The following is a 25,969-nucleotide window of genomic DNA, read 5'->3' as shown; positions in this document are numbered from 1 at the left end:
ACATGGAAATGGGATACAGGTGTACTGCCACCTTGGGAACTGCTACAGGGTGGCCTTCCCCCATAAAACCAGGCCCAGTACCTCCACCCAGCTCCAGTTTGTATGACAGCAAAAAGAACAAGGCAGACCCAAGCAACGTGTAAATGAGCTACCATGAACACGAGTTTGACCTGTGGTCCTGGTTAGCCAACTGCATTTTTGGAACAAATGTAATCTGACAGCAGGGCATTATCCCAGATCAAAATTTGTGTCATGGAGCGCTTGTGTGTTTTTTTGACCTGGTGCTGGGATTCTTCAAGCTAATAGCACCAACCACAGCCTCGCAGAGAAGAATTATTTAAGGTGAACAAGCCATTGAGGACATCCTGAAACCTGTTCTGATGATGGTGCAAAAGAAAAATCTCTTCTGCTTACCCCAGGAGATATCCAGGGCTTGATTCGTTTGCCTAAACACAAGTGTGTTGTACTGTTGGAGACATCACTGGACATTTGAGATTCATACAGATATGACACAGAACCTATGACAGATACATGTTCTCCTGAAGTGACTTACAAAGGGCAGGTCAGATACACTAGGTTATCCCAAAAGGCGCTGATGCTATCCACCTGCTTGGTTGGTGAATTGTCTAACAGCTCATTCGTTTAGTAGCTGGCCAGCTGCATCAGTCTCCTTTAAGTGTGTTGAGTAGGGGGCATCACATAAATATGTGGAGCTGCCTGATTCAGATGAGTCTTCTATGGACTCCAGAAATGTCGGTTGGAAGGGACCTCAAGGGGTGACCTGGTCCAGCTTGAACATCCCAAGTCACAATTCATGGCCACTGCCTGTTACATTATCTAATACTAGTGAAGCTAAGAGAAGAGGATCAACAATTCTCCTACAATGCCGCTTCTCCCTGGAGCAATGGCATGACAGCACAGCCTCCAGCAGACTGACTGTGAAACGCTCCATAACTCATTCAGAACAGAGCACATGGACACAGTATGTTGTCTAAGCCTTTTTTTGATGTGGCAAAACCAGATTTAGCTTAGGCACAGCAAATACAGCTATCTAAGCTGTTTTAAACACTGCACCTACAGCAACCATAAACCTCAAGAACCGCTGTCCTCCCTTCAGCTTTGCCAGAAAGAGTAAGGATTTATTCTGCGATATTTTCTTCACATACCTGTTACTACCCCCTGGAGAACAATGACATGAACCCCGTACACTGCTGGAAATCTCCATGTCACCTATACTGTCATACTGTCATATACTGCAGTTGGTGCAGCAGAGGCCTAAACACATAAAAATGGCCACACAGATCAGGCCAAGACTCATCTGGTGCATTATTTCATCTTTGACATGTGGCCAAAAGGGATGCCTAGGGAAAGATTTACCGAATATGGAAAAATAATAAATTTTTTTTCTCAGGATAAACACTGAATCTGCCATCGCTGGTGGCCCAGGAAATTCCCAAGCCAGAGGAGATACTTTTGGATTTAATTATAGCACAGAACTCATTATGGACCATTTATACTTCAATCTGTGCACATCCAGATACCTCTGATTCCGACTGGTCAGAGCTGAAGTGTGATCTTGCAAGCCCCTGCCAAATTAATCCAAGTAATCTCTTAATCGTTCTAGACAAACATTGAACCAGGGACTTTACACAGATGTTATGGTTCAAAGCTCCTGGAAAAACACAAGCAGTGGCACATTCTTTGAACACTACCTTATATCTACTCAAAGTACATTCACAGATATTGAGGCCACAATTAATCTGTAGATGGTGCAATCTGATTTCCACTCTAAAAAAGAACTGTATCCAATTATTGCACCCATTATTTGGGGTGTGGAGTCAACTTGTAGATTAAAGTCCTTTAACACAGGTTTCTACACCTGAGCTGAGTATCTAAATCCATAGGATTTAGGAGTAATGCCAAGTAATTGGCATTACTCACCAACGAAGGTAGTACACACCAAGAGTCTGTTTGCTCTTCAGCTCATTGCAATGAAGAGACCTATACCTGCGGAGCTGAGCAGCTCTCCCAGCCCCACTGGTGACATGGATGACATTGCCACTGCCAGGAACGGGAGCTTGGAAAACTGGCCCACATCTGAGAGGCTTGACCAGCAAGGTGAACCAAAGTGATAAAATCAGCTCCCAGAATGACATCTGAAACTGCCTGAAGTTCCATGTGTTTTTATGACTGAGTATCATCACATCAGCCTGAAGTTTCAAACTATGCAGTTATTAACTTTAGAAAGACTGCTTTCCAAAAGGGTTAATGAGTCATACACTAGCTGCTAGAAATGCCAATCAACAGGGATCAGCTGTAGAATAATTAGATACAGAATGTGAGCATTAGGTATGCACAGAAGTTACAAAACCCAGGAGGACAGTGTAAAATTGCAGTTCCTAGGGAGCTGAATCTCTAGAAACTCTTGGTCAAATTACCCCAAATTTGGATCCCTTTCCTTTACTTTCACAACAGGTAACAGTTTTCAATAGAATTCAAATTAGCTGATATATTTGTAAGTAGTTGAACCTTTACATAGGCACTCAAGTTTATTGTAACACAGAATCACTCAGCTGAAAATTATTTGATGACTACATCTGGAAAACGCATGTATTTTAGTGACTGATAACATCTGCAGTCACCTAGCAACGGGTTTAGCTTGCACATATGGAAAAAAAAGGAATTAGGCATAGAAATGCACTGAGAGTGAATATTATAATGTTAGAAAAGGCACTGAGTTCAGAAAAGTATTCCTGTGATTCCAAGGAAGGAATGCCAAGAAGTTTTTCCCACCTTCCTTTTTTTGTCATTCACAGACAAATTTATTACAGCTATGGATCTGCAATCACCTCACCACAGAACAGCGTTCATTTGCCTTGGTAGCTAGGTATATTGATTATCTGACTTTCAATCTATTAAGGACAAAATAAATCTATTACAACATAGACTTTAGTTTTGCCTGTGTTTTCTGTGCCTTAGAGAACAGTATTTATTGCTTGTACTGTAGCTAAATAATCTTAACATAAAGCATATTAGCATGTAACGATCTATTAATAGATAACTATTAATATATATGGATACAGTATGTGGCTCTTTTTGCTTGCCTTTATGCTGGGGCACTTCCAACTTCTTCGTATTACATGCAGAATAAATTAAAATATGTACTACTCTTGGAAACAGGCGTATGAAAAATTCACAACTGATCACACCTTCTGAGGCTTAGCTATAGCAGGTCTGTGCCTTTCTTCCTAAACACAGAGAAACGACCTTTCAGTTATATACAACACGATTTTCTGCATTTTATGGCCTGTGAGTTTGCTTCTTTGTAGCCTTGCTACAGTGAGCTGAGATAAAACAGCACAGCAGAGATAAAACTTCCATAAGCACATTGTTTCTCTGACCTGCTGACAATACACAATGTCTAATGCACAGCTTCAGTTCAACTCATACGCAGCTCTATCACTGAACACACATGTCCATTAGCTTGTTAGGCAGGGTGGGATTCAGCTCTCCCCAGTCCAGACACCAGCATTGCTCAGCCAAGTCATATTTTGTGGTCTACTGCCTGTATTGATTAAACTTCCATTGACTAGAGTGAGTTAAGACACCTGTGCCATCTTTAGCAAAGGGGAAAGAATCGTGAATGCTGTATCATGCATGAATAATGAATTCATATTCCTTCCCTGTTTTCTTTTAAGTTTTATACAACATACAAAAGACGAATGTCCCTTCCAGGTCAATGTCTTAGCAGACTGGTAAACCGCAAGTTCAAAGTTGGCTCAATGCATGTTTCAACCCACTGAAATTGTGCATGAACCTTCACTCCCTGTTGGAAAAGGAATTCATCCCTGAAAAAATATGAATGAACATGTAGAGACCTCAAGGTGAAAAACTACCCCCAAAATCTAGCTCACTACTTAGCAGTAGTGAATACAGAGCAGAGGTGGGTAGTTGAGATGTTCCCAAAACCATTGTGAGAAATTGGATGGACTGCTCCAGAACATTTCCATGAGGATTTGTTATTAAAAAAGTTTGCTTGTGAATGGCAGGTAATTTCATTGGCCAAATGTAACTGGTCCTCTTACAATATAACTGTGTTTTCTAGACTTAGAAAGACCACATTTAATTTTGGTTCAGTCTTGTATCTCATCTAAAAAGGAATAAACAGGGATTAATATACTGAATCCATACACAGGAGTCAGGGCCTTATCAAGGCATTATGTGGGCATCAGATGGGAGATTGCAGCACTCAATAAACAGGCAGCATATCATTTGGATATATCCCAATTAATCGGTGTTACTCTGTGTTTCATTTCATACAATCTCCTATAAACCTGCATTCAGGAGAGGAAAAGGCTTGTCCTGAAAGTAGTCACTACTTAACACCCCTATCATTTCACTTCATAATCATGCTGCTGCTGTAATGCCCATAAAACTACCTGACAATGGTTAGGTCATCTGATTGATCCTCATTACACTAATTATAAATGTCTCACCAGTGTCTTCTACTTCCCTATCATCAGCTGGGCCAGCCTTCTTTTGTGTTTGGAAGTTCTTGCGGGCAGGAACTAACTCCTGGGAAAAATATCCTGTCTTGCACAACAGGACCTTGACCTTTGACTGAAATGTCTGGACACTGGCTTATTGTCCAGGAACACAAACAGCCTGCATATGCCTGGTCAAAGCCTTCTGGTAAGATAGAATGTAGAAAAGAGCTCCTTCCTATGTGTCGGAACCCACGATAGGAACAAACTGTAAAGGATCTATGAACACGCAGGACTTGCTCTGCTGCTGTTCATTGACATTTTGGGCTTAATTTATCAAAAAGACAGGAAATCTTTACTGAATAAAGTTATAATTCACCTAGAAGAGAGGCGTAGTGCCCTTCTCCAAAATGAAGAAATTAATGAGGAGGATATCCAGACATAGCAGACATAGTATCTTCAATTTTGCTCTTTCCTATCCACATATCTTGACCTTTCTAGCAAACACCTCTCCTATTCTTCCCCCCCCCCAGCACTGCTTATACACTTCCAGGTGTATAACGGCCATGGCAACTTTTGCACATCCACTTGCTAAAACCTCAATGAGGACTCCTAGGGATCCTTTTGCAAACAGCACAACTCGAGGGTTTCCAGCATTCCACCCCCTGTGGCAGGCCTGGGCCAGAGCTCTTGAGAAGAATCATAGAATCATAGAATGGTTTGGGTTGGAAAGGACCTTAAAGTCATCTGGTTCCAACCCCTCTGCCATAGGCAGGGATGCCTCACTCTAAACTATGTTGCCCAAGGCTCTGTCCAACCTGGCCTTGAACACTGCCAGGGATGGAGCATTTACCACTTCTTTGGCATACCCCAGTATAATTCATAAAGGGATGTTCTGGTGTGCTGCAAGGGAGCTGGCTCTGTGCTTGGAGCAGGCAGCCACCTGTGCGCTTGCCCATGTGCTGTGCGGCAGAAGCACAACCTGCCTGCATGTCAGGAGTGCTGCAGAAGTGACAGGTGACAACCCACAGGATTGTGACTTTGAAAGGACGTGGCACCAAACACCACCACAGTCATTAGGCACTAATGCTACCTGTAGTGCTAGTAGTACTACCTGTAATACCAGTTGCATGTCCTACTCATCAGTGCTGAGTGTGGTCCTGCACAGAGCTGCCTTGATGGCATTGTTCCACTGTCTTGTACTCCTCTGTGGGAACACGCAAACTGTCTTTCCCTCCAACTCTTCCTGCTTCCTTGCCAGCAGCATTCCTTCCTTTCTTTAATACACAGGAATAACCAGAGGAGCCCAAAATGATCCTGGGTCAGGATGACTGATGGATTTGAGTCCCCACACAAGGAAGCGGAGAGGGCCAGAAGGCAAGTGGTTCCTCATGTTCCCCACGACATCCTGTCCTATGGCTTCCCATGATGAAGTTTCCAAAGAATAGACTGTGTGTCCCAGCAAGATGAGATTAGCTGATGAGTGAAGGGTTTGGTGAGGAAAGAAAGCTTTCCATCTATGCCCCCAGCCCCAAAGGCTTGCTAGCAATTTACCACTATTATTACCACTATAATTAAAAATGCATGGACATATGACAGCAACGGCAGCAGCAACCATGCAGTGCTACTGAGTCCAACCAAAAAACAGGATGAGCACAGGCACAGTTACAATGCAACAACATCCCAGCTCTTCAGAGCATGATCAGAGCTAGTGCATGACTGCACAAAACACAAGTGCCCCAGGTCTGCTCCCGGTTCAGTTCTGCAGAGGATTTCACACATCTGTCTAGGGGAACTGGAGCAAAACCAGAGCCAAAACAACACAGAACTGAACATTCCCAAATTCTGACAGGTCCAAATGAATTTGCCCAGCCTAGAAATCCTAAAGCCAACCTTTTGTGAATTTTGGATCTGGAGATCAAGTCAGAGCTATACTTCATGGCTTGGTCATATCTTTAACATACAGAAAAAAAAAAATATGCCAGCCCTTAAAGCAGTTTTTGTCTTGCATTACTGCCTTTGTGATTTCAGGACTTCGGTGATGACTAAAGACATGGTTGTTACTGACTTGACCTCTCCCAGCGGAGGTGTCTTCTTACCTATGTGTTTCTTTGGGAGGCAATTATTTTCTTCCTGCTTCTGAGGTTTACAGTTTTTGAGCTAGTGCTTTCTTTCAAGCTCCCACAACCCTCTCAGGGAACTCTCCAGGTAAAAGCAAATGTTATCTCAAAGGGGTACTGAGGCTTTTATTACATCCTGACTTCACTTCTGTAATTCATTATTTGCTGATCCGCCCGCCATTTCCCTGAGGCATTTGCAGCTTATGTTGAACTTCACTGGGTTTCTGAGCATTTTGCTTCTTTTCTAAGAGAACTTCTCTGATTTCATCCTGATTTCAGATTAAAATTGATTTTCTACTTATCAGATCTCCATGGGTCCTTTCCACTTCTCATAATTTGATTTTCCTATTACTTCATTTGCTGCGTCTCATCTAGTACCAATGTCAGCCTTCTCCGAGTTGCTTTTCAGGTCCCTCTTTCAGCATCAGTGTTACTGGTGAACATCTAGATAACTGCCAAAGTCCCATACTGTGTGCAGGCCTTACAGCAACTGAGTGCCCTTGTGCTCAGTTCAGGTTACCCAATATAGAACTTGGTAAAGAGGGAGATTGACCAAGACTGGTTCCAGCCTTTCCTTCAATTCTTCTGACAGGTTCTTCTTGCCTTTTACCTCATTTCTCTCTTTGTCCATGATGAACACCTGAGCAAAAGCCAAGCACATTGCTTACTTGTCACATTTGCTGGTATGATGGACAATTTCTACTTCAGTTGTCTCCACAGGCATACAGATATATATATAACATACTGTGAAATACATAAATGCTAAGCCTATCATATGGATTCTCTAGCAATAGCTGGAGAACCTGAAAAGCTTCATACGGGGAGACAAGACTTGCCTAAGGATAGCTGCCTTGTTGCACATTGAGATTTGCTACAAGCTAATGAGCAAAGTTTAGAAATCCCTGTAAGTTTTGGTGTAAGCTACATGCATAAGGTCAAAGCTTGCCCCCAATTCCACCTCCTTTGTAGAGGTCACCTGCAAAGGGAAGAGAGCACTTTGGTTTCTCTAGGGGAATAGTCAGGTGGCATAAAAGTGGTACTGCTTCCCTCAGCCCTGCTGAAAAGTTGGGTGCATTTGCTGGTGACCCTTGGCTAGGACATCCTCCCAGCCTGTGACCAAGGCTGTTCTGAAACTTCTACTCTGCTCCTAGGAGTGAATGGTGATGGGAAATCAGCTGTGCCCTACTTTTTGAGCATGCTGAATTCACTTCAGCAGTGCTTATAGATGATTTAGCTTCTGGAAGGCATTCAGACAGTCCAGATATGTCTGCTCTCACGTGTCCTTTTGATGTCTCCACCTGAGAAGCAGAGTAACTCCACTGGCATGGAGCCAGACCTACACTACCCCTGTTGAACTACTTGGGACACTTGAGTTCACCCACTGCAACCCAGTGGGTGTCCCCAGCCTATGGCACCAGCACAGGGCATGCATTCCAGAGTGCTGAGCTCGGCATAAAACCTAAAGAGAGACAGTGGAAGAGAACAGGGAATCCCAGCATGCCATTCCTTAAGCAGGCATATACACGCCACTCTTCAAAGAGGCCTGAAGGATTTCCAGCTGCTGCCCAGAAATGGGGCCCAGGGTAGTCAGACCTGCCATCTGCTCCAACTCACTAGAATGCTAAATATGAGCATTTGGAAACCAGAACAGTTTGCTTCTAACTCTAGAGGCATCTGCTTCTCAACCACACAGAACAAAACCACCCGGGCCATTGATTGTGCCTCCCTAGCGCAAACCCATTCAGCACTTTTTTCACGCTTGGCTGTGCCTCCACGCATGCGGATACCCACACCCTCCCTCAGGACTGCAGAAGTATCTACCTCTGCCTGCTGTGTTGTGCCTCCACCTCCTGATAAATCATGCCTCTCTCTCCCTTTCCTCACAGAATCCCGACTCTTTCTGGTCCTTGTTGCCAGCACTGCTGAGTTCTGCCTTTCCCTACACTCACTCCACAAAGGAGCAGCCTGTCCATGGAGAGTACACTGAGCACACCTCCAGAATACAGACCTAAAGGCACAAGCAGGGGCATCTCTTCTGTGGCTCCCTAAGGAAAGTGAGGACCACATCACACCACAGGCATCTACCCTGGCATGCCCTGACAGCCAAGCAGAGAAACTATGTGAGATGATCATCCTGCACCGAGGGGTTGGCAGGATTCCTTAGCTCTGTTTCCGGATTTTGTAACATTTGGATGGCTTAGTAAAGACAGTGAAAGTCTGATTTCAAAAGCTGGCTGCATTCCACAGGAAAACACTTTTTAAATTAGCCTTTTTTTAAATCACGCTTTTACATTTCAATGGCTCCTGTATTAGCAGCAGCTGGGATTAGCACCTAACTCCTGACCAGGTTTGAATAAACCGAATGCTTACTGATCAGTCCATTTCCAGTCTTCGCATGGAAGCAAAATACAACAGAGAGTGGTAAAAGGTACCTACGAAAGCTTTGGGGGCTTTGCCTTGATGACATCAATTTTTAGCATTTAGGCATAACATTTAAAAATATATGTAGGTCAGATCTGGGTCTTGCTTAAAGTCCAGAAGATTTTCTACTAGTTTACATGAAATTAAAGTTCAATGAATTATCATTGGTGTATCGATATCTTCCAATTTGTATCCAGCATTAGCATTGCTAATAATTTTATGGTAAATGCTATGATCTATAAAAGGATTTTTACATTCAACTTACCATCAGAATATGACACTGTAAAATGTTTCTGGGTGATACATGTACAGATTAGACCTCACAAGTGTGAAACCTCAGTATGTTTATGCAGAACCTAAGTAAAAACCCAAAAGTAATGTTTTCACATTTCATTCCTTAACCCAGTTTTGTCTTATTTTGGGGATACATGCACAATTTTTTAAAGCCCGTATTTGGCAGAACTGCATTTCTTTGTTGCAAACAGTTGAAATAACTATTCCAGCACCATGAAGTTGTCATTCATTAGCTTGGACTTTAGTTGATTTTAATTTTTATTTTTATTTCAGATATCCCCAATATAAACAGCCTTAGTAACATATAGGTAGTATCCTACATTTAGGCAGACCTGCCACTCTCAGCAGAGAAAAGGTGGTTCAAGAAGTCCAGTAATCTTGCCCTGACTTCACTTTCCCTTTTGCCACTTGAGGCCACTTGCACAGCAGACAGCTGCATTGGTACCCACAGTACCAATGTGTACTCTGTGTGTAACCTTTGTGCTCTGCGCCAGCCAAAATCCTGGAGAGATCTGGCCCAGGCTCATGTATCATAAAGCAGACTATTAATCCCAGCTACCAACAAAGAAAAGAAGAAAGCAAACAAGGAATGCAGCCTGGGAAGGAAGCCCCTTGTAATCATAGAATCATAGAATAGTTCAGGTTGGAAGGGACCTTAAAGATCACCTTGTTCCACTCCCCCTGCCACAGGCAGGGACACCTTCCACTAGGTCAGGTTGCTCAAAGCCCCGTCCAACTTGCTCTTGAACCCTGCCAGGGATCCATAACCTCTCTGCCCAACCTGTAGCTGTGCCTGGGACTACCACAACCCAGGTGCGGGACCTTGCACTTGGCCTTGCTGAACTTCATGAGGTTTACACTGGCCCACCTTTCCAGCCTGTCAAGATCTCTCTGGATGGCATCACTTCCCTCCAGTGTGTCAACTGCACCACACAGCTGCAGTTTTTACACCTGTTTTGCAATGCTGCAGTTTTTACACCTATTTATGTACCATCAGTTGCTCAGGGTTGTGCCTACAAATACAGACTAGCATTTAACTTGAATGGGCCTGAAAAAGAGCGGAGGGATAGTAAAGCAGTGGTGAAAAACTCAGGCATCATTTTTTAAAGTGTGATGCCACAGCAACTTGATATCTTATGGCATTTCCTCATTCATTCATTCATTCATTGTAAGGGGAATTTTTCACCCATCTTTTCCTTCCTGTCTACAGCATGAACCACAGCACCGTGCTGCAGTCATCTAACGAAAGCTATGCAGATCTCACCATGGATACCCATTTAAATAGAGAAGTCACAGGACAATTGCTATTTGTGTGCCTGAATGGAAGTCCATTGTGGGGTGTTTTTTTTTCTCCAGTGAAGCAGAACAAACCCTTCTTTTTCTTTGTTTATATGAGGTGAAAAAACATACTGAGAGATAAAAACTCTTAGCGGTAGTCAGTTCCTGCTCACTTTGAGAACATCTGGGAACACAGAGACAGTCCATCTGTCCTGCTCCTACACTTAGAAAACACACCTGTGTTATTACATACCCTTCTCATTTGTTTTGTCTGATCACACCTCATGCTGTAGTCCCTTGTGGTCAAGGACTGTTTTTTTATTGCATCTGCCTTTAGAGAAGAACCATCAACTATCAGGCACTACTCAAATACCATTTTTTTGATATAGAATATCATGCATAGATATGAAAACTTTTTAGTTGAGATATTGAGTGAAACCTCAGAAGACCTCAGTCTTTCCTCAAGGACCTGTGTCACCATTGGCACATATCACACAATCTCACAGAATCACATAATGGTTTGAGTTGGAAGGGACCTTTAAAGATCATCAAGTTCCAACCTCCTGCCAAGGGCAGGGACACTTTCCACTGGCCTTGAACGCTTCCAGATATGGCGCATCTACAGCTTCTCTGGGCAACCTCTTCACGTGCTGCACCACTTCTTTACACTTTGGCTTTCTGTCTGTATTTTTAATTTGTTTTGCACCAGTGTCCTTGTCAGAGACAAGGTGCTCCTTGTGTTTGTGGTGTATAAACACATAAGCCAAAGATAGTCCTTGCTTCCCACACGCTTGGAAAGAAACTCTCTCTGAGAACATGCAAGGCCGGTCGCTCTGCAGGTGACCTAACCCTGCCGTGCCTCGCGGCATCAGCTGACATCTTCTGGTGCTGAACCAACTCTGGTGTCCACACAATGAGCACTGGCTTTATGCGTCTACTCAGAGGGCGCACGCTTGCTCAGAGCAAATCTGAAACCTACATTCTCACATGCATCTTCAGCTCATGTTAAGACCTCTAATTTTTAAAAGGAGGATAAAGCACTTTTACAGTGTCAGGAATCAACCAATTTTGTAACTATTTTCTTAAAGAACACTAAGATAAGTCTTCTCTTGGGGAACATCTTAAACAACACTAATACTCCACTTGCAGATCGATTAAGAGACCTGGTAGGTATCCACATGTGAATTGGATATCCAAGCCTTTGTTACAGTCAGTGGAGCCCAGAGATCTGCTCACCTCACCCTGAAGCAGACCTCTCAGCATACAAACCAGCTGGTTAAGCATAGATATCTAGTGCCAGCTTGGCCTCTGATATCCAAGACATTTACACAGCATTGCCAAATACTAAACATGACCTTCCTCCTTCTGATGTGGCAGTTGGAAGTTGGGGCCTATTATAGGGCATCTCAAATGGCACTAGACAAATATATGTGGGCCACTGAAGCAGTCAGGTTGATAGCTCTCCACGTTTCACTGCCTGTGATAGGAGTTCAGCTACATCTCACATACTGACACTTACTCCATCAGATAAAAGTCACCCTGAACGTCACATCAGAAGAGGACACTGTCAATTTTTTTCCTTCTCGAAGGGTGGGAAGTTTGGCTCCAAGTTCCAAATCAGCTTCTCCCAGAGCATCTTTCCTGTCAGAGGACATCAAGGCCAGGCTGGAAAGAGCCTTGGGTGACTTGGTTTAGTGTGAGGTGTCCCTGCCCATGTCAGGGGTTTGGAACTAGATGATCTTAAGGTCCTTTCCAACCCAAACCATTCTGTGCTTGTATGATTCTATGGGGCTCACCCAGCTTCTCGTGACTTTCCATACCTCCAAGCAGCATCCAGCCTGCCTTTAGTTGATGTGCTGACATGGTTTTGCATACTGTTAGAATATATTTAACTATAAGGTAAGCTGCTGGAAAGGAATATTTATCCAGGGCTCAGCACCTTTCAGGCTTTCTCATTGTTTACATTGTGTTTATATTGCTCAGTGGTGCCAATCAGGGTAAGTATTTATTACTGCAGGGTGTTTACTGCTTTATATCTGAATATAGATTCTGCCATGAAGAGCTTACAATTTAATTAGAAAACATGATGCCAAGAGTTTAAAAGAAAGAAAGTTGATGAGCAAAAGAGGTACCAGTACTAATCACAAAGGCAGGAGAAACAAAATATTTTTTTATCCCACTCTGTTTATTTTTTAGAATTTCATGTTTTTCAGTTAAAAACAAAACAAAACAACAAAACAAATCCTTCATGCTTCGTCTTTTTGCCTGTCCTGGTTCCCAATGCAATTTGTATTTCTCAGTAGAAAGATTGCATTTTAAATAATTTTAAGTATCTTCTTAACCCTATTTAAGATTCTTTTTTATTTGTTTGTAACTTCCATCTGCTTACATACCATTAGTTCAGGTCTGCCTATCACAAGATTGGGGCTGGATTATCAGCAGGAACATACACGGCCTTTTCTTCCCTGATGGTCTACAAAGTGAGGGAGGTCAAACTCATCCATTTTGCCTCATTCTCTTGGTTTATATGCCTGCCTGCAATCCAGCCTCCAGTACAGACCACATACCAACATGCAGGTTTCCTACTGGCCTCTCAGCAAGATCTTAATCTGGATTTCCTGGGATCATCTGCTGTGTTGTCTTGGGACATCACCCACCATTATCCCACACACTCCTTCTCAAGTGAGATGCAGCTCACCTCTATCTGCCACCTAACTCACTTCATAGGATCCAAGGACACACTTCCTCATACACAGATCACTTTTACCATTCATTTTAAAAGATAGTTTGTGTATCTCTGCAAGATAAACCCACTTAATACTCCATGAAAATCAGAAACACATGACTAAAATACTAGCCATATTACAGCAGACACCAAAATGTGCTACTACTGTGCAACGTGTAGAAGAGGTGCTAGAAATGCAAAACGCATTAAAGAGAACATTAAGCTGTTTTAAAAATCACCATGTACTGAAAACCACACTTTAGTTGTATACTACATGCATCTGCACAGTTCATGTCCTGTTCAAATGTCACAGCCATACTCTCAGCGCTCTTCTCTCTCCAGGCACAGAGGAGGCACAGAAGGCTGGAGGGAAACACTTTGCTCCTGTGCTAGAAAGCCACTTGTGAAGAAAAGGTCTCTCAGATGTGTAGGTCATATAGCATTTGTCTCACCTGGGCTCACGTTTTCACTACCAGGCACTGGCCTTTGCCAGCCAGTGTGGCAGTAAGGCAGAATATTTTCTGATGCACATATTTGTCCAGTAAACACTGAACCACATGCACATTTCACAGAAGCCGCTAGGTAAGCTGCCAGCCCCAGACCTAACTCAGAACTGGCCTAGCCAAGAGGAAAAACAGCATAAACATGTATTTTTCACTACTGGGTAGTTCTCATGATGAGTTTATCCACCTGTAGTAACACCAAAAAGGATGTGTGATCCAAGCTTTAGTTACAGTCAGTGGAGTCTAGAGATCTGCTTACCTCACTCTGAAGCAGACCTCTCAGCACACAAACCAGCTGTTAAGCATAGATGTCTAGTGCCAGCTTGGCCTGTGATATCCAAGACATTTACACAGCATTGCCAAATACTAAACACGACCTTTCTCCTTCTGATGTGGCAGTTGGAAGTCGGGGCTTATTACTGGGCATCAGTGTAGCTTCAGCTCCGAAGTTAATCCATTACCACCAAGTGCTTGGCCCTGCTCAACCTGTGGATGATTTAATGGAGTTGGTGTCGGTGCTGCTGGAGTTGGTGTCGAAGACAAGAGAACAAACTAACCCCCTGCCTCCTTAGAGATGGTTACTTTAGCAAGAGTTCTCTGAGTCTTGGAGCAGCCAGAAGCTTGAGCTGATCTTCAACTTCCCTGTTGTAGATGGGGAAACAGATGAGTCAGAAATTTTTATGAGAGCAACAGCAATTTATATCGGTAAACACTTCCTCTGAAAAATATCCTGAGGATCAAGGACCTTTGGTTAGGAACATGTTTCAGATGCCAGGAACACCACCTGAAGCTTAAACTGAGAAGAAAGCATTGTGACTTCTCAAGTAAGATTTAACTGATCTTTCTGAGCATTAGAAAACAACTGGTGTGGAAACCTTCCCTCTTACTGGAATCTTTCTGAGGCTGAAAACCAGAAATGAATCTCCAGGTCATGGAAAAGGGCTCTGCAACAGGGAAGAGAGGTCATAAGACTGTATTGAGTAAATCATCTTGACAATTTCTCATATTCAGCAGCATGAAGTGATTTTTTTTACAGGTCTCCAGAGAGTCATCATCTCCGACTGAGGGGGAAGAGGTGTGAAGAACAATCAGACATGACTTTACAAAGTTTCAACAGTTAATGGTCTTTTCTTCTGGAATCATTGCTTCTTTATCTGAGGGCCTGCTTGCTTTTGCAGAGCACAAGTCAGAGAACCCAGTTAGAGTGTGTATATGGTATACTGTATCTATAAATTATGGATATAAAATATCTGAAGATCAAGCAGCAGAGGTTTCTTTTAAATAGATTAACCCTAAGTAACTATGATGTACGGCAATTTAGAAGTATTTACAAGTAAAGCTAGCCAAGTGCAAGACATAAAGCCACTCTGCCCCTCCACCCTGGTGACAAACGTAGAGATCCTCTTAAGAAGGAGCTCTGAGACAACCAGCTCTGCTTTGACCCTCCTTTTCCCTACTCTCCTTAGGATGATTATAGGGAACTTGGAGCTGGTTTATCAGAGACCAAGCAGAGACTAGTGAGCATTTCTGGACAAAAAAAAAAAATAAAAAATCTATCTCAAAATACATGTGCAAGTGCAGGTTAAAATTTACGGTAAAATTATTTAATATAATTAATTAAAAGTATTCATGCATGATCTGTAGATTTTTAGGACTGGATGTTATTGATTCCTACTGACTACAGACCCTGCTTTCATGTGATTAATTTTTGTGATGCATAAATTGCCATTATCTGTTCTTATTTACATAGCAGAGTACAGGTGATCTACAACAGAATTAGCTTTTAGACATTTCAGCATGTGAAGAATGACACTTTTTTTTGACTTATCTAATAATCACCTTCAGCTCTGCAGCTTCAGGAGCAATAAGCCTATAATTCAAAAGGATGTGTGAAATGAAATAAACCAAAAATGCTTCAAGTCATGACTGATGAATACAACAAATTGGGTTCACCTGCCACCTTTCCTGCTATCCTCCATAATCACCTCTTCTATCTCAAGTACTTTGTATCACTAAGAAAGATGTCACCTCATAATCCAGCCATAAGGTGTAAAGCTCTCAGAAGAATCCCTTTTGTTGGATATAATTAATTATAAGCAGTAGAGTGGATCATTTCTTGAAGTTGTGAAAAAAAAAACAAGGCCAGGAACAACCAACTTGGGCTGAAATGAAGTGTCAGACACTGTACACCCAGTACTTTCAGAAAGGATACATCCTCTTCTTGCTTGGACTGAGCAGTTTGAGTGCATCTGAAGACGAGTGAAGCACAGTTGCCTGGAGCCAACTCTTCTTGGCATGGTCTGGGTAGTCCCTTCCCAACTACACCAGCTACTACTGGTCTCAAAGGACTGTGACAGCAGCTGGAAATCACCAGCACTGAAAGGGTGTTTTGGATACACTCCTTTCTATCCAGTGATGCAATGACCCTAGAAAGGACTAGTGTTAAAGGGATTACTGCAACCCACTATGCCCCTAGGAACAAGCTCCTGATGTAAAGGACTATCCAGCATGCTGACACTAAAGCATCTCTCAGACCCTACAACTAGACCACAGTATTTCAAAGTAATTTTTAAACTTGTAATAGTCACTGGTTCATGGCATTTGAAATACTAACCTGTGTCTGAATTTCTTGTATATTTACCACAGTCTCCATCAAGTGCTCTTTATTATAAATCTGAAACTTTTAGCCACATCATTATAGATGACCTGTCTTGTATCCAATACACATATGACATAGCAGCCTGCAGCAGTCTTCTTCTATGGTGTTAAGAGTAAATTTACACCCTCAGCATCCCACTGTTGTAGGTATTTGATGGAGATGGAGACGAAGGGGAAACCCAAAGGTGCCTAGCCGAAGGAACATCAGTTGCACCATGCAAGTTACACATGAAATCATGACTCTGAAGGGCAAAGGGCAACGTACTTCTTCCCTTCCTCTGTCAATACAGTCTTGCCTTTCTGGTCACGAACCAGGCTGCACTTGTCATCACGCTGCGAGTACAATCTCTTGAAGTCCAACCTGTACAGCTCTATTACACAAATCACACTATCCCAGCCTCATAATCCATCCACAGCTCAATTTGATAGGGAAAAAAATAAAAATCTCCTTCTCCCCTGTACTAATTCAGACACTTGTGTGTAAATACATGCATAAGTAGGACACCCACCCATCACAGATTAATGACACATCTACCATCTGAAAACATCCATTTCTGTAAAAGATAAGGTGAGGACTCCAATCTCCCTGTCCTTCAACACTGCACAGCCATTTATACGATGAGAATGGAGTAGCTCTATAGCCAAGCAGCAATACAGTTTCCAAGTTCAAATGAACATTCAAGCAAGCAGAGAATCTGCTAACTCTTCATTACTAAGCTTTACCATTTCCAGATGCGTTGCTTTATCCACCAAGGAATACACACCCATGAATAAGAGCTAAAGGATCTTCACTATTGCTATAACTGAACAAATACACTTCTGATTGTCTTTAGAACCATCTGCAGTTCTGTGTCACAGACAGATATTTGATGCAGGGTTAAAGCAGCTTCTCCAAGTAAATAGAAAATTTAGGAGAGCTCTGTGATTTAAATTGTGTTCTATGTTAATAGCACTGCATAATATTTAGTGATATGACTAATGCTAGATTCAGGGAAAAGTGTTGTTTTAGAACCACATTTTTTGTAATGAATGTTTCATTTGGCCTGAATAAACTTAAAAAAAGAGACACTTCCTGAATTCTACATTCTGCTGTGACAGACAGGCCATTACAAAGCCTATCTGATGATAAATTGACTAATGGCCAAATAAAATGTTGATTTCAGTCAAAGACTACATTTTTCTTGAATAATTGGAAAAATAGGTGCCACACATATTTCTATAGAGGCTATTTGCTTATGTTTCAAATCTTAAATATTTGTTATTATCTTTCATCTTTTCAACCCGGCTCACTATTGTGCCTTACACAATCTATGCACATCTATGTACAACTAGAAACATTTGATATTGCTATCTTTGCAAATCACTCATCTAGTAGCCTGAAAACTTCCATGCAATTTTCCTCACAGATCTCCAACATATTTGAGAATGAGAGAATCAAAAATGCATACAAAAGCAAAAATTGGAAACAGAAAATCTTTTTACAATCTATGAGAATAACAGCAGGAAATACAATCAAAGATACTCATGTTTGAAATGGGAAGCTTGGGGAATTAAATATATGCATATGTATATTCCACACTGAATCTTAGCATAGGGCTCAAGAGGACAGAAATAAAAAATTATAGTACTTTCTCAGAGCATACACAACTTCTGCACAGTTACAACACTGAGCTCAAACATCTTCATACCTTAGTTTGCTACCTGTTAACTGGGCATAAATACATTTATATTTCACACAGTGGTTACATTGAGTTGGTTTCAGCTCCCTTTGGAAAATTCTTATTCAGCCACAAAATTTACATAAATTATATGATTCCCATTAAGGTCTAGTTAGATTTTAAAAATGGGTTCATGCTACAGAAACAAATATTGTCACAGACAAACAATAACTAAATCGAAGACAGCATATTGTACAAACCCAGAATGTGAGAGATCTGTTTTCAAGTCCTGGCTCTGCTACAGACCTGCTCCATACAGACAAAGTAAGGCCTCTATACTAGTGTTTTGGTTTCAGCTGTAACAGTTATTTTGTCTGTTTGATGATAGTGTAAAGTGCATGAAATAGAATGGTTATTTCCAGAGTTGTGATTATGCCCAATTAACAGTAATTATTACTGTTAAACCATCTCCTCAAAGTTTGTAATCAGCTGCAGTTAACAATGGTTTTAATATTCACGGTACCATCTTCAGCTTAGACTTTTTTACCCCATATTAATGAAAACCAAGATTTTACAAGGGTGGGCACTCATGCCACAACTTTATTTTAAAATGGTCCCTATGTCTTAAAGAAATCTGACTAACCTGCTGAAGGAACAAGGCTGGAAGGAACAATCTAGTCCTGTTTCAGTGGAATTTTTATTATGTCACCCAAGTGCTTCACAAACTTTAATGAATTGTTCTCTATGCTCTTTTGGGGAAGGAAATATTATCCTTTGCATTATACTTAAAGGAAATCATAAAGACTGTAAAGTCCAAGCATTGCAATGTGTTTAGTGACTTCTAAGGGTCTGAGTTTCTGACTGCTCAATTCTAGGTTTAGCTTCCAGGAATACTGTATTTTTTGCAGTTCCTTTTTGTAAGGAGTTACCTTCTTAAGTTTACCAAATACCTCATTCTTTGTTGCTGAACTAGGACTCCCAATTGAAGAAAAAAACCCCCAACTTATAAATCACTAATATACTGAGAAGTAACTTACAGAATCCCTTCTACATCTGTTTGACCACAGATCAAGAAAGAACCAACTACATCTTAGTCTCATCTTGCCTGCTGTTTGTGGACTCACAATCCTGTTGTTCACACACATTGTTCCTTCAGAGATTCATTCTCTCTGCAGACTGCTGAGTTTGAGCTGTAGAAGAAACAGGAGTAGTTTGTATTACCACACAGCATCCATTGCTGATTTGTAATATTTTACTCATATCTGTGCACACATTCCTCAGCTAGCAGCGTACCAAGGAAAATTGTCAAATCTCTTTGATCTCAGCAGCATGCCTTTAAGAATTGGAAGCATTCACTGATTAAGTTCTATATCCCCCACCCTCAAAAGAGAATTAGAAGTGGCCCAAGCAAGTAGAAAATTCCCACTACTTTATGGAAAAAGTGCATTATTTTCACTGTTAACCACAACAAAAGTTAACAATAGGAAATAAAAATCATAGAATCACAGATACATATTGACATGTTTATCAATAGGTAACAAATTTATAACACTGGACTTTTAAAAAATTTAGTCTAAAGGTATTCTTTTCCTTTAATAACACAGATAAGCTGCTTTGGGGAAAAAATCCAAAACAACAAACTATCCATTAAAGAAAACTCTCTCCTACCACGAGGCTGTTTCCATGTGCTGATCTTTAATGGGAATCAGTCATTTTCTCTCTCACACACTCCTTCAGTTACAGAAAGGGAGAAGATGAGCTCTGCAGTCATAAACCCTGAGACAGCAGAGGGAATGATACAGTGCAGTGTTATTAGTCTGATGGATTTGGTTTTCTGTCCAAGTGTTGCATGGGAGTATGGCTTCAGGAAGAGGTGAAGACTGTATGTCTAAAGGGTATCAGGAAATTTGAGGCTCCTCTAAAACAAGGATATAATGGGACTCATGATGTTTGCCAGTTTAAAATTAGATGTTTCTTCTTCATTCTAAGAAGAGAACTGTAGTCTGCTGAAAAGCATCAAAGAATAAATTCCCTATGCTCAAAGCTAAGTTTTATTCCTTTTCCTCATCAGGGTCTATGCTAGCCATCTTCCTTTGCTCAGCATTTCTTCCTCGTAACAGTTCCGAAACAACTTACTAGGGAAAAAAACACCACCACCTGTGTTTGTAGCACTTACTTCCTGAGGCACACTTCCCTCGGATGAATGGTAAAGCTTCACGTCAGATGAGCCCTAATTTCATTTCACGTACTATGGCATACTTTATTTCCTCTGTTACCTAGGGATTTGGAACAATACAGTAACCTCAGAAAACATTCCAAAGGAAACCTGGGTGTGTTTTAGGTCTCCTAAGTTAACTGCAGTATTGTCTCCATGGGGATCTCTAGCAGGCAGAACTACGATTCTTCATCAGTAAGGATTAAAAACAGGGTCAGAAGGCCCCATCTGGATTGATTTCTGAGATGCAAAGATGGGCAGCAATGCGTAGTACAGGTAATTATATTGTAAGGTGATGTAGCTTTGCCACGTTTGAGGTAAAAGGCAAGCTGAGGACTGGGAGTAATCCTGAAAGACGATCCTTTCTAGTGTTTTTTGTTCGTTTGTGGCTTTTTAAGTCCTTAGAAGAAACCGCATGTTTTCCATTTGCCTCATTAACTGTAGTTAAAAACAAATTATGATTTATAATAAATAACTAGAACTGTTAGACAAGAGTTGTCTGTTCCTTGCTCAAACAAAAGAACTCTTGAATTTCTTGGAATTCCCCAGTTTCAGATAACTGATGATATACTTTAGTGCTCAGTAAAGAGGCTGGTAAGTTAGAAGAGCGCTACTAACACAATGATCTCCCACCTGAAACAGAAGGCTCTTCCATGAAATGCTCTTCTCATAAAACCCATTTATGTTTATCGCTGCCTTTTGAAGCCGCAGCTACTCAGTCTCACTCCACAGACGCTGCTATATTCAGAACTAGAATATTCCGTGGTAGGATATGCAATTTTGGACAGGCATCTGGATCCTCCCACTGCTGTTGTGACAGCGCTTCACAAGCGACAACGCGCCCCGTGTCAACGCAAAGTCCCGACAGCTTTCCCAGACTCGTGGCCGCGGTGATGGCGAGCACGGGCCAGGCGCGCTGCCTGCCCGAAGGGCGGGCTCACAGGGCCGGTACTGTCCCTTCGCGGGCCGCGCTCCCGCAGGGGAGATCTGTCAGGACTGCCGGGGAGCCGCACGGCGCCCGCAGCCGTCACCGGGGAAGCGACAGACGCGATAGGAGCTGCGACAGGCCGGGGGGGAGGGGGCCGGCCTGAGGCAGGCGCGCGACCCGCCCCACCCAGCCCAGCCGGCGGCCCCGGGGCTAGCGCGAGGCGGTAAAACGCCTCAGGGTAGGCGGGCGGCGTTGGGCGGCCTCCGCGCGCTCATTCAGGGAGGGTGACGTCACGTGCGTCACGTGTGGCCGCGCGTCAAGCCGCGCGCGGGCCTCCGCTCGGCCAATCCGCGGCAGCTGGTGCCGGCCGAGCGCGTCGTTCGGCGCGGCGTCGCTGACCAATCCTCTCCCGCCGGCGGAGGAGGGACTTCCGCCGGGAGCCGGAAGTGGGTCTCTCATGCGAGCGGGTGGTTGAGTCTCGGCTCGGAGACGTTTCGGGCCCCGGAGCCGCCGCCGCCGCCTCCTCCTCCTCCGCGACCCCCCCTCCCCGCTCTGCTGCCGCCGCCCGCTCCTCCTCCCGGCCCCCGCCCCCCTCTCCGCTCTCCTCCTCCTGGCATCCGGCGGCGGCGAGGCCCCGGCGGCGGCGGCGGCAGCGCAGCGAGAGGCCCCGGCGCTAGCGGAAAGTCCGGCAGGAGCGAGAGGCCCCGGCACCAGCGGATACTTCCCCCCCCGTGCCCGGCTGTCTGCTTCCCGTCGAGGCCCGTCCCGAGGGCGGCGGCTGCTGCTGGTGACAGGTGAGTGTGAGGGGCCTCCCGGGGCCCGCGCCCTCCCGACAGCGGCGCCCGCTTGGGCCTCTCCTCCACCTTTCCACCTTCATCTTCCTCTGTGAGGGGGAATGGCGGGGCTAGACGGGGAGAGACACCCCACCCGTTCCGCCACCCCCCTCTCACCGGGGAGGCGGCCGGAGCCGCCATCTTCCCACCCGAGGCGGTTCCCGGGGGAGAGGTAGGAGGGAGGAGGAGGGATCCCGGCTCGGGGCCTCCATGGTGGCGGGGGGCAGGGCAGGTTGCCTGGCTGGGCCGCCGGGGCCGCTTCCGCAGCGTGGCCTCACCGAGCAGTGCTCGCTGCTCCGGGCCCGATCGGTGCCCGGGCAGGGGCCGAGTGAGCTTTGCCCCCCCGAGCCGGTTTGGTGTTGCCGCGGATCCCCGTGGGCAGGGGCTGCGGGCGCCTTGGTGGTGGCAGGGAAGGGACACGAGAGTTGTGAGCGCAGAGCTGAAACACCGGCTGTACAGTGCTTGCCGCGGGGGGGCTGGAGCCGCGACCCCTTCGCCGATCGCTCCGGCCAGATGTGGAACAGCGCTGGCTTCCTCTGAGAGCCATGTCCCGAGTCAGTGAATGGGGTGTGCAGGCGCTAGCGGGCCAGCTGGTTAGGAAGCAGGACTTGAAAAAGCACCCACCACGCGAACGGTGTTTTGCCCCTAGGATTTTGTTGTTGTTGTTGGGCCTTTGCTGGCTGCTTCAGCCGAGTTGTTGTCACTCTCAGTTTCAGTTTGTGCAGATGCTCAAAATTACGTAGGCTTGTCCACAGTTTAAACATATGTGCACTTGCCAGACGATGTTGTACGAGATTCCTGTGTGGCAGATAAGTATAATTGTTTTTATTCTGCAGGTAAGGGAATTGAGGCAAAGTGGTTAAGACTTGCCTGTGGCCACAGAGAGAGAGCTGGTTTCAAAACCACTGTTTAAACTTGAGTCACAGTTGGGGTAAAACCATGGGAAATCTGGCTTCCGATCCTGCATCTTGTCTGTGGCCTAGTTTTGTTGGCCTCAGTCTGAAACCTTAGTAAAATGGGAGTGGGAGCCTTTCTGAAATACTGCCCCAGGATCGTTATTGAAAGGCTGTAACCTTTCATGTGGTTTAAGTTTCATGTCAAACTTGCCCATTTTTTACGGATTTAATATGTTTTCAAAGGTCAAAGCATGCTGTGTTCTTTTCTTAAACTTGCTGGAATTTCACAACTTCACGGTTTTGATTCCGATCTGGGTAACTGTTTTTATCAGTTGAACTTTCGCTTGTTTCCTGCTAATGTGTAAGCATTTCTTCAAGTTAATTCCTGAGATAGGAAGCTAATCAGCTTAATCACTCTGCCTAGTAGAAGAAAATTGATATTTTCTATTTTTTTCTTATTTTCTGTGGGAAATGAAAGGGAGGAGAAAAGTAGTTTTGAGGCCTGATAAAGCACATACAGAAAACTATGTATTTTGTATGTTTATAGGAGATTTTATTCTAGATGTGTTGTCATTTATATGTGCATACTCTTTATATGGAAGTTACTGCATAAAAATTACTCTTATGTTTAATCGGATTTACTTTTTTTTTTGGTAAAAAACACAAAAGAACAAAACCCAAACCAAAAGCAACTTACTCAAACAGATTTGCATAAATGAATTAATAGAAAACATCTGACCTCTTGGATGTTCCTAAATAAGTGATTGTATGTTTTCAAGGTATGTAATTGAGTCCTTAGGTGCACACAATGTTCTGGGTTAGATTGATTTGTTTCCCTTGTAATTATATCTATTTTTTCAAGTGTTTACACACAAATGCCTTAAGGGAATAAAGGTGTTAGCTCAAGCGTATTCTGCCTTAGTTGCTTTTTATGCTTGCTCTAATACAAATAAACACATAGAAGGTATGGATGACTGACAGGTGTATACATACATTGTTTAGATGTGTAACTAGAATTTCAGTCTGCTTAAGTACAAAGAAGATCTAGAACTGGAGGCAGTTGTGAGGGCTTTGGGATTTTGGTGGCTGTTTTCTTTTAGTTTCTTTTTGAGACCCATGTAGGCACTTTCTGGCTCTGATGTTTTACTTAAGTAGTTTGAAATTAACTACTTGATGTATTTTACTGAAATGTGAACTGCATACAGTCAGGTTTGCCTAATCTATGTGTTCTGTGGAGGTCTGTTGCTGTGCCTCTCAAGTCTCGTATCTAGCAGTGGCTTTGGCTTTAAATCAGTTGTGAGCTTAATTGGCATGGTAATATAAACTCTTTGTTAAATATTTATTACATTACCTCACAAAATGCACAGAACAGACACAGAAAAGCCATGTTTGTGGTCACAGTGCGTGACAAATCTAAAGTGACAGCTGAAAGGTAGTAAGAAAGGGGTTATAAAGAACAAAGTAATGAGGTGTAGATGTGTTTCATCAGTTTATTTTTTTTAAACTAGGTGGCTTTTTGTCCCTTCAGTACTATTAATGTTTAATTCTATGGTGCCTGTATATATTCATCAGAGATTCATGTTCTTGTAAATTAACAGGTAAGGTAAACGAATAAGCATGTAGAGCACTTGACTTGTCTCTTCTTGTGCCTGTGTTGGAAGGAGCAGGTTTTGTCAAGGGCAGCAGCCTTATTGATTCTCTTCGAGAAGAGCATTCTTGTGTTGGAGATGTTCTGTGAAGGAAGGTGCAAAGGTGGCTGTAAAGGTAGCTAACAAATGTGTCATCAAGAGGGCTGTTGCTGGCACAGAAAAAGGCAGAAGAGGCCAGATGAAGAAAGCATAAAGAGACATAGTTTCAATACTGGAGAATATCAAGTTTTGGGAGTGTGATTTCCCCTCCCCCCCGTGTGTACGCACACATGTGAGGAGTTGTGTGCATTAAGCCATTGTCAGAAATGTGGTTTACATAGTGTTGTGTTCCTTGAAGCATTTACTAGCAAAATAAATTTTTAGTCAGCAGGTTTGCATAACTCCTAGAAATAACTATAGAAAATAAACTTTGGCTGCATTTATCCTTGTATGTAATAAATGATACTAACCTAACATGAGTATTGCAAGTGTCTTGTATTTGCATTCAGAATGGGCACACAGGTATGAGTAGGAAAGGAAGGATGTTACAAAACAGGAAGTTGTAAAGAAGAAAATTAACCCCTCCCCTGCAGTTTTGAAAGAGGCAGTAGTATGTGGAGACCTGAATAGAAGCAGAGAATAAAAGCTACTTTTGTAGTAAAAGTCCCTGCGAAGGTATTTGAGCAACATTGTTCCCAAAGCAAGGGATAGGTATATTGAAATTAATACTGTTGGTTTAGTCCATATAAAACACGATCTAGACAGGTGGATTTTGTCATGTAACCCAGTCATTAAATTAGGGAGGGGAAAGTGATGTAAAAATTAGTCTGAAATAATGCTACTTTTATGTGATACCTTTTAAAAAAAGACAAAACACATACCCTCTCCCCCCCCACACTAGTAATACACTTTTTACAACATTTTCAGCTGGTACCTTTGATACACAGTTGTAAGCTAATGTTTTGAGGAAGTTCTGTTTTCTTTTCCTATGCATTAATTCCTCTGTGCTAAACTCAAGGCAGGCTAGTGTGTTACAACAGTCAAACACAAAACCAAGAATACTTCTGAAGCACTTTTTCTGAATATAAAAGCTCTGTGATATTTCACTTGGTCAATAAAAGTAATTTGGTGATGTAAATACTGGATAATTGAAGAAGTGCTATTTTAACAATCTGTTTCTTTCTCTTTAATTGTATGCTGGCTTAGACTGTTGCATGATAAAAGTGTTATCTAAAACCAGCAAGTTTGAGGAACTTGTTAGAAATGGGAGACTAAGAGCTGATTTCTGTACTACCCATTCATTTAACTTAGCCAAGTTCCAGAAAGTA

At 43.0% G+C, this 25,969-nt stretch overlaps 1 protein-coding gene and 1 long non-coding RNA gene across 3 annotated transcripts in view; one reads left to right on the top strand and one right to left on the bottom strand.

Moving 5' to 3' along the window:
* The window catches only part of LOC133276859 (uncharacterized), a 41,191-nt gene extending 19,921 nt beyond the window's left edge, over nucleotides 1–21,270 (bottom strand). For both annotated transcript variants that reach the window (XR_009746038.1, XR_009746039.1), the window contains exons 1-2: nucleotides 20,990–21,270; nucleotides 19,179–19,331 (exon numbers count right to left, since the gene is read on the bottom strand). This is a non-coding gene — a long non-coding RNA (uncharacterized LOC133276859). The remainder of the gene's footprint in view (nucleotides 1–19,178; nucleotides 19,332–20,989) is intronic.
* A 393-nt stretch (nucleotides 21,271–21,663) lies between these two features.
* Nucleotides 21,664–25,969, top strand: part of LARP4B (La ribonucleoprotein 4B) — a 55,360-nt gene continuing 51,054 nt past the window's right edge. Inside the window, exon 1 of the mRNA XM_061468027.1 lies at nucleotides 21,664–22,078. The gene's annotated coding sequence lies outside the window, so the exon portion shown is untranslated. The remainder of the gene's footprint in view (nucleotides 22,079–25,969) is intronic.

The sequence above is a fragment of the Pezoporus flaviventris genome, unplaced genomic scaffold (genome assembly GCF_033815535.1).
Source record: "Pezoporus flaviventris isolate CSIRO_AGI_PZ_B2104156 unplaced genomic scaffold, CSIRO_AGI_Pfla_v1 ptg000047l, whole genome shotgun sequence".
Classification (NCBI taxonomy): domain Eukaryota; kingdom Metazoa; phylum Chordata; class Aves; order Psittaciformes; family Psittacidae; genus Pezoporus; species Pezoporus flaviventris.
This window is presented reverse-complemented; position numbering and strand designations above follow the sequence as displayed.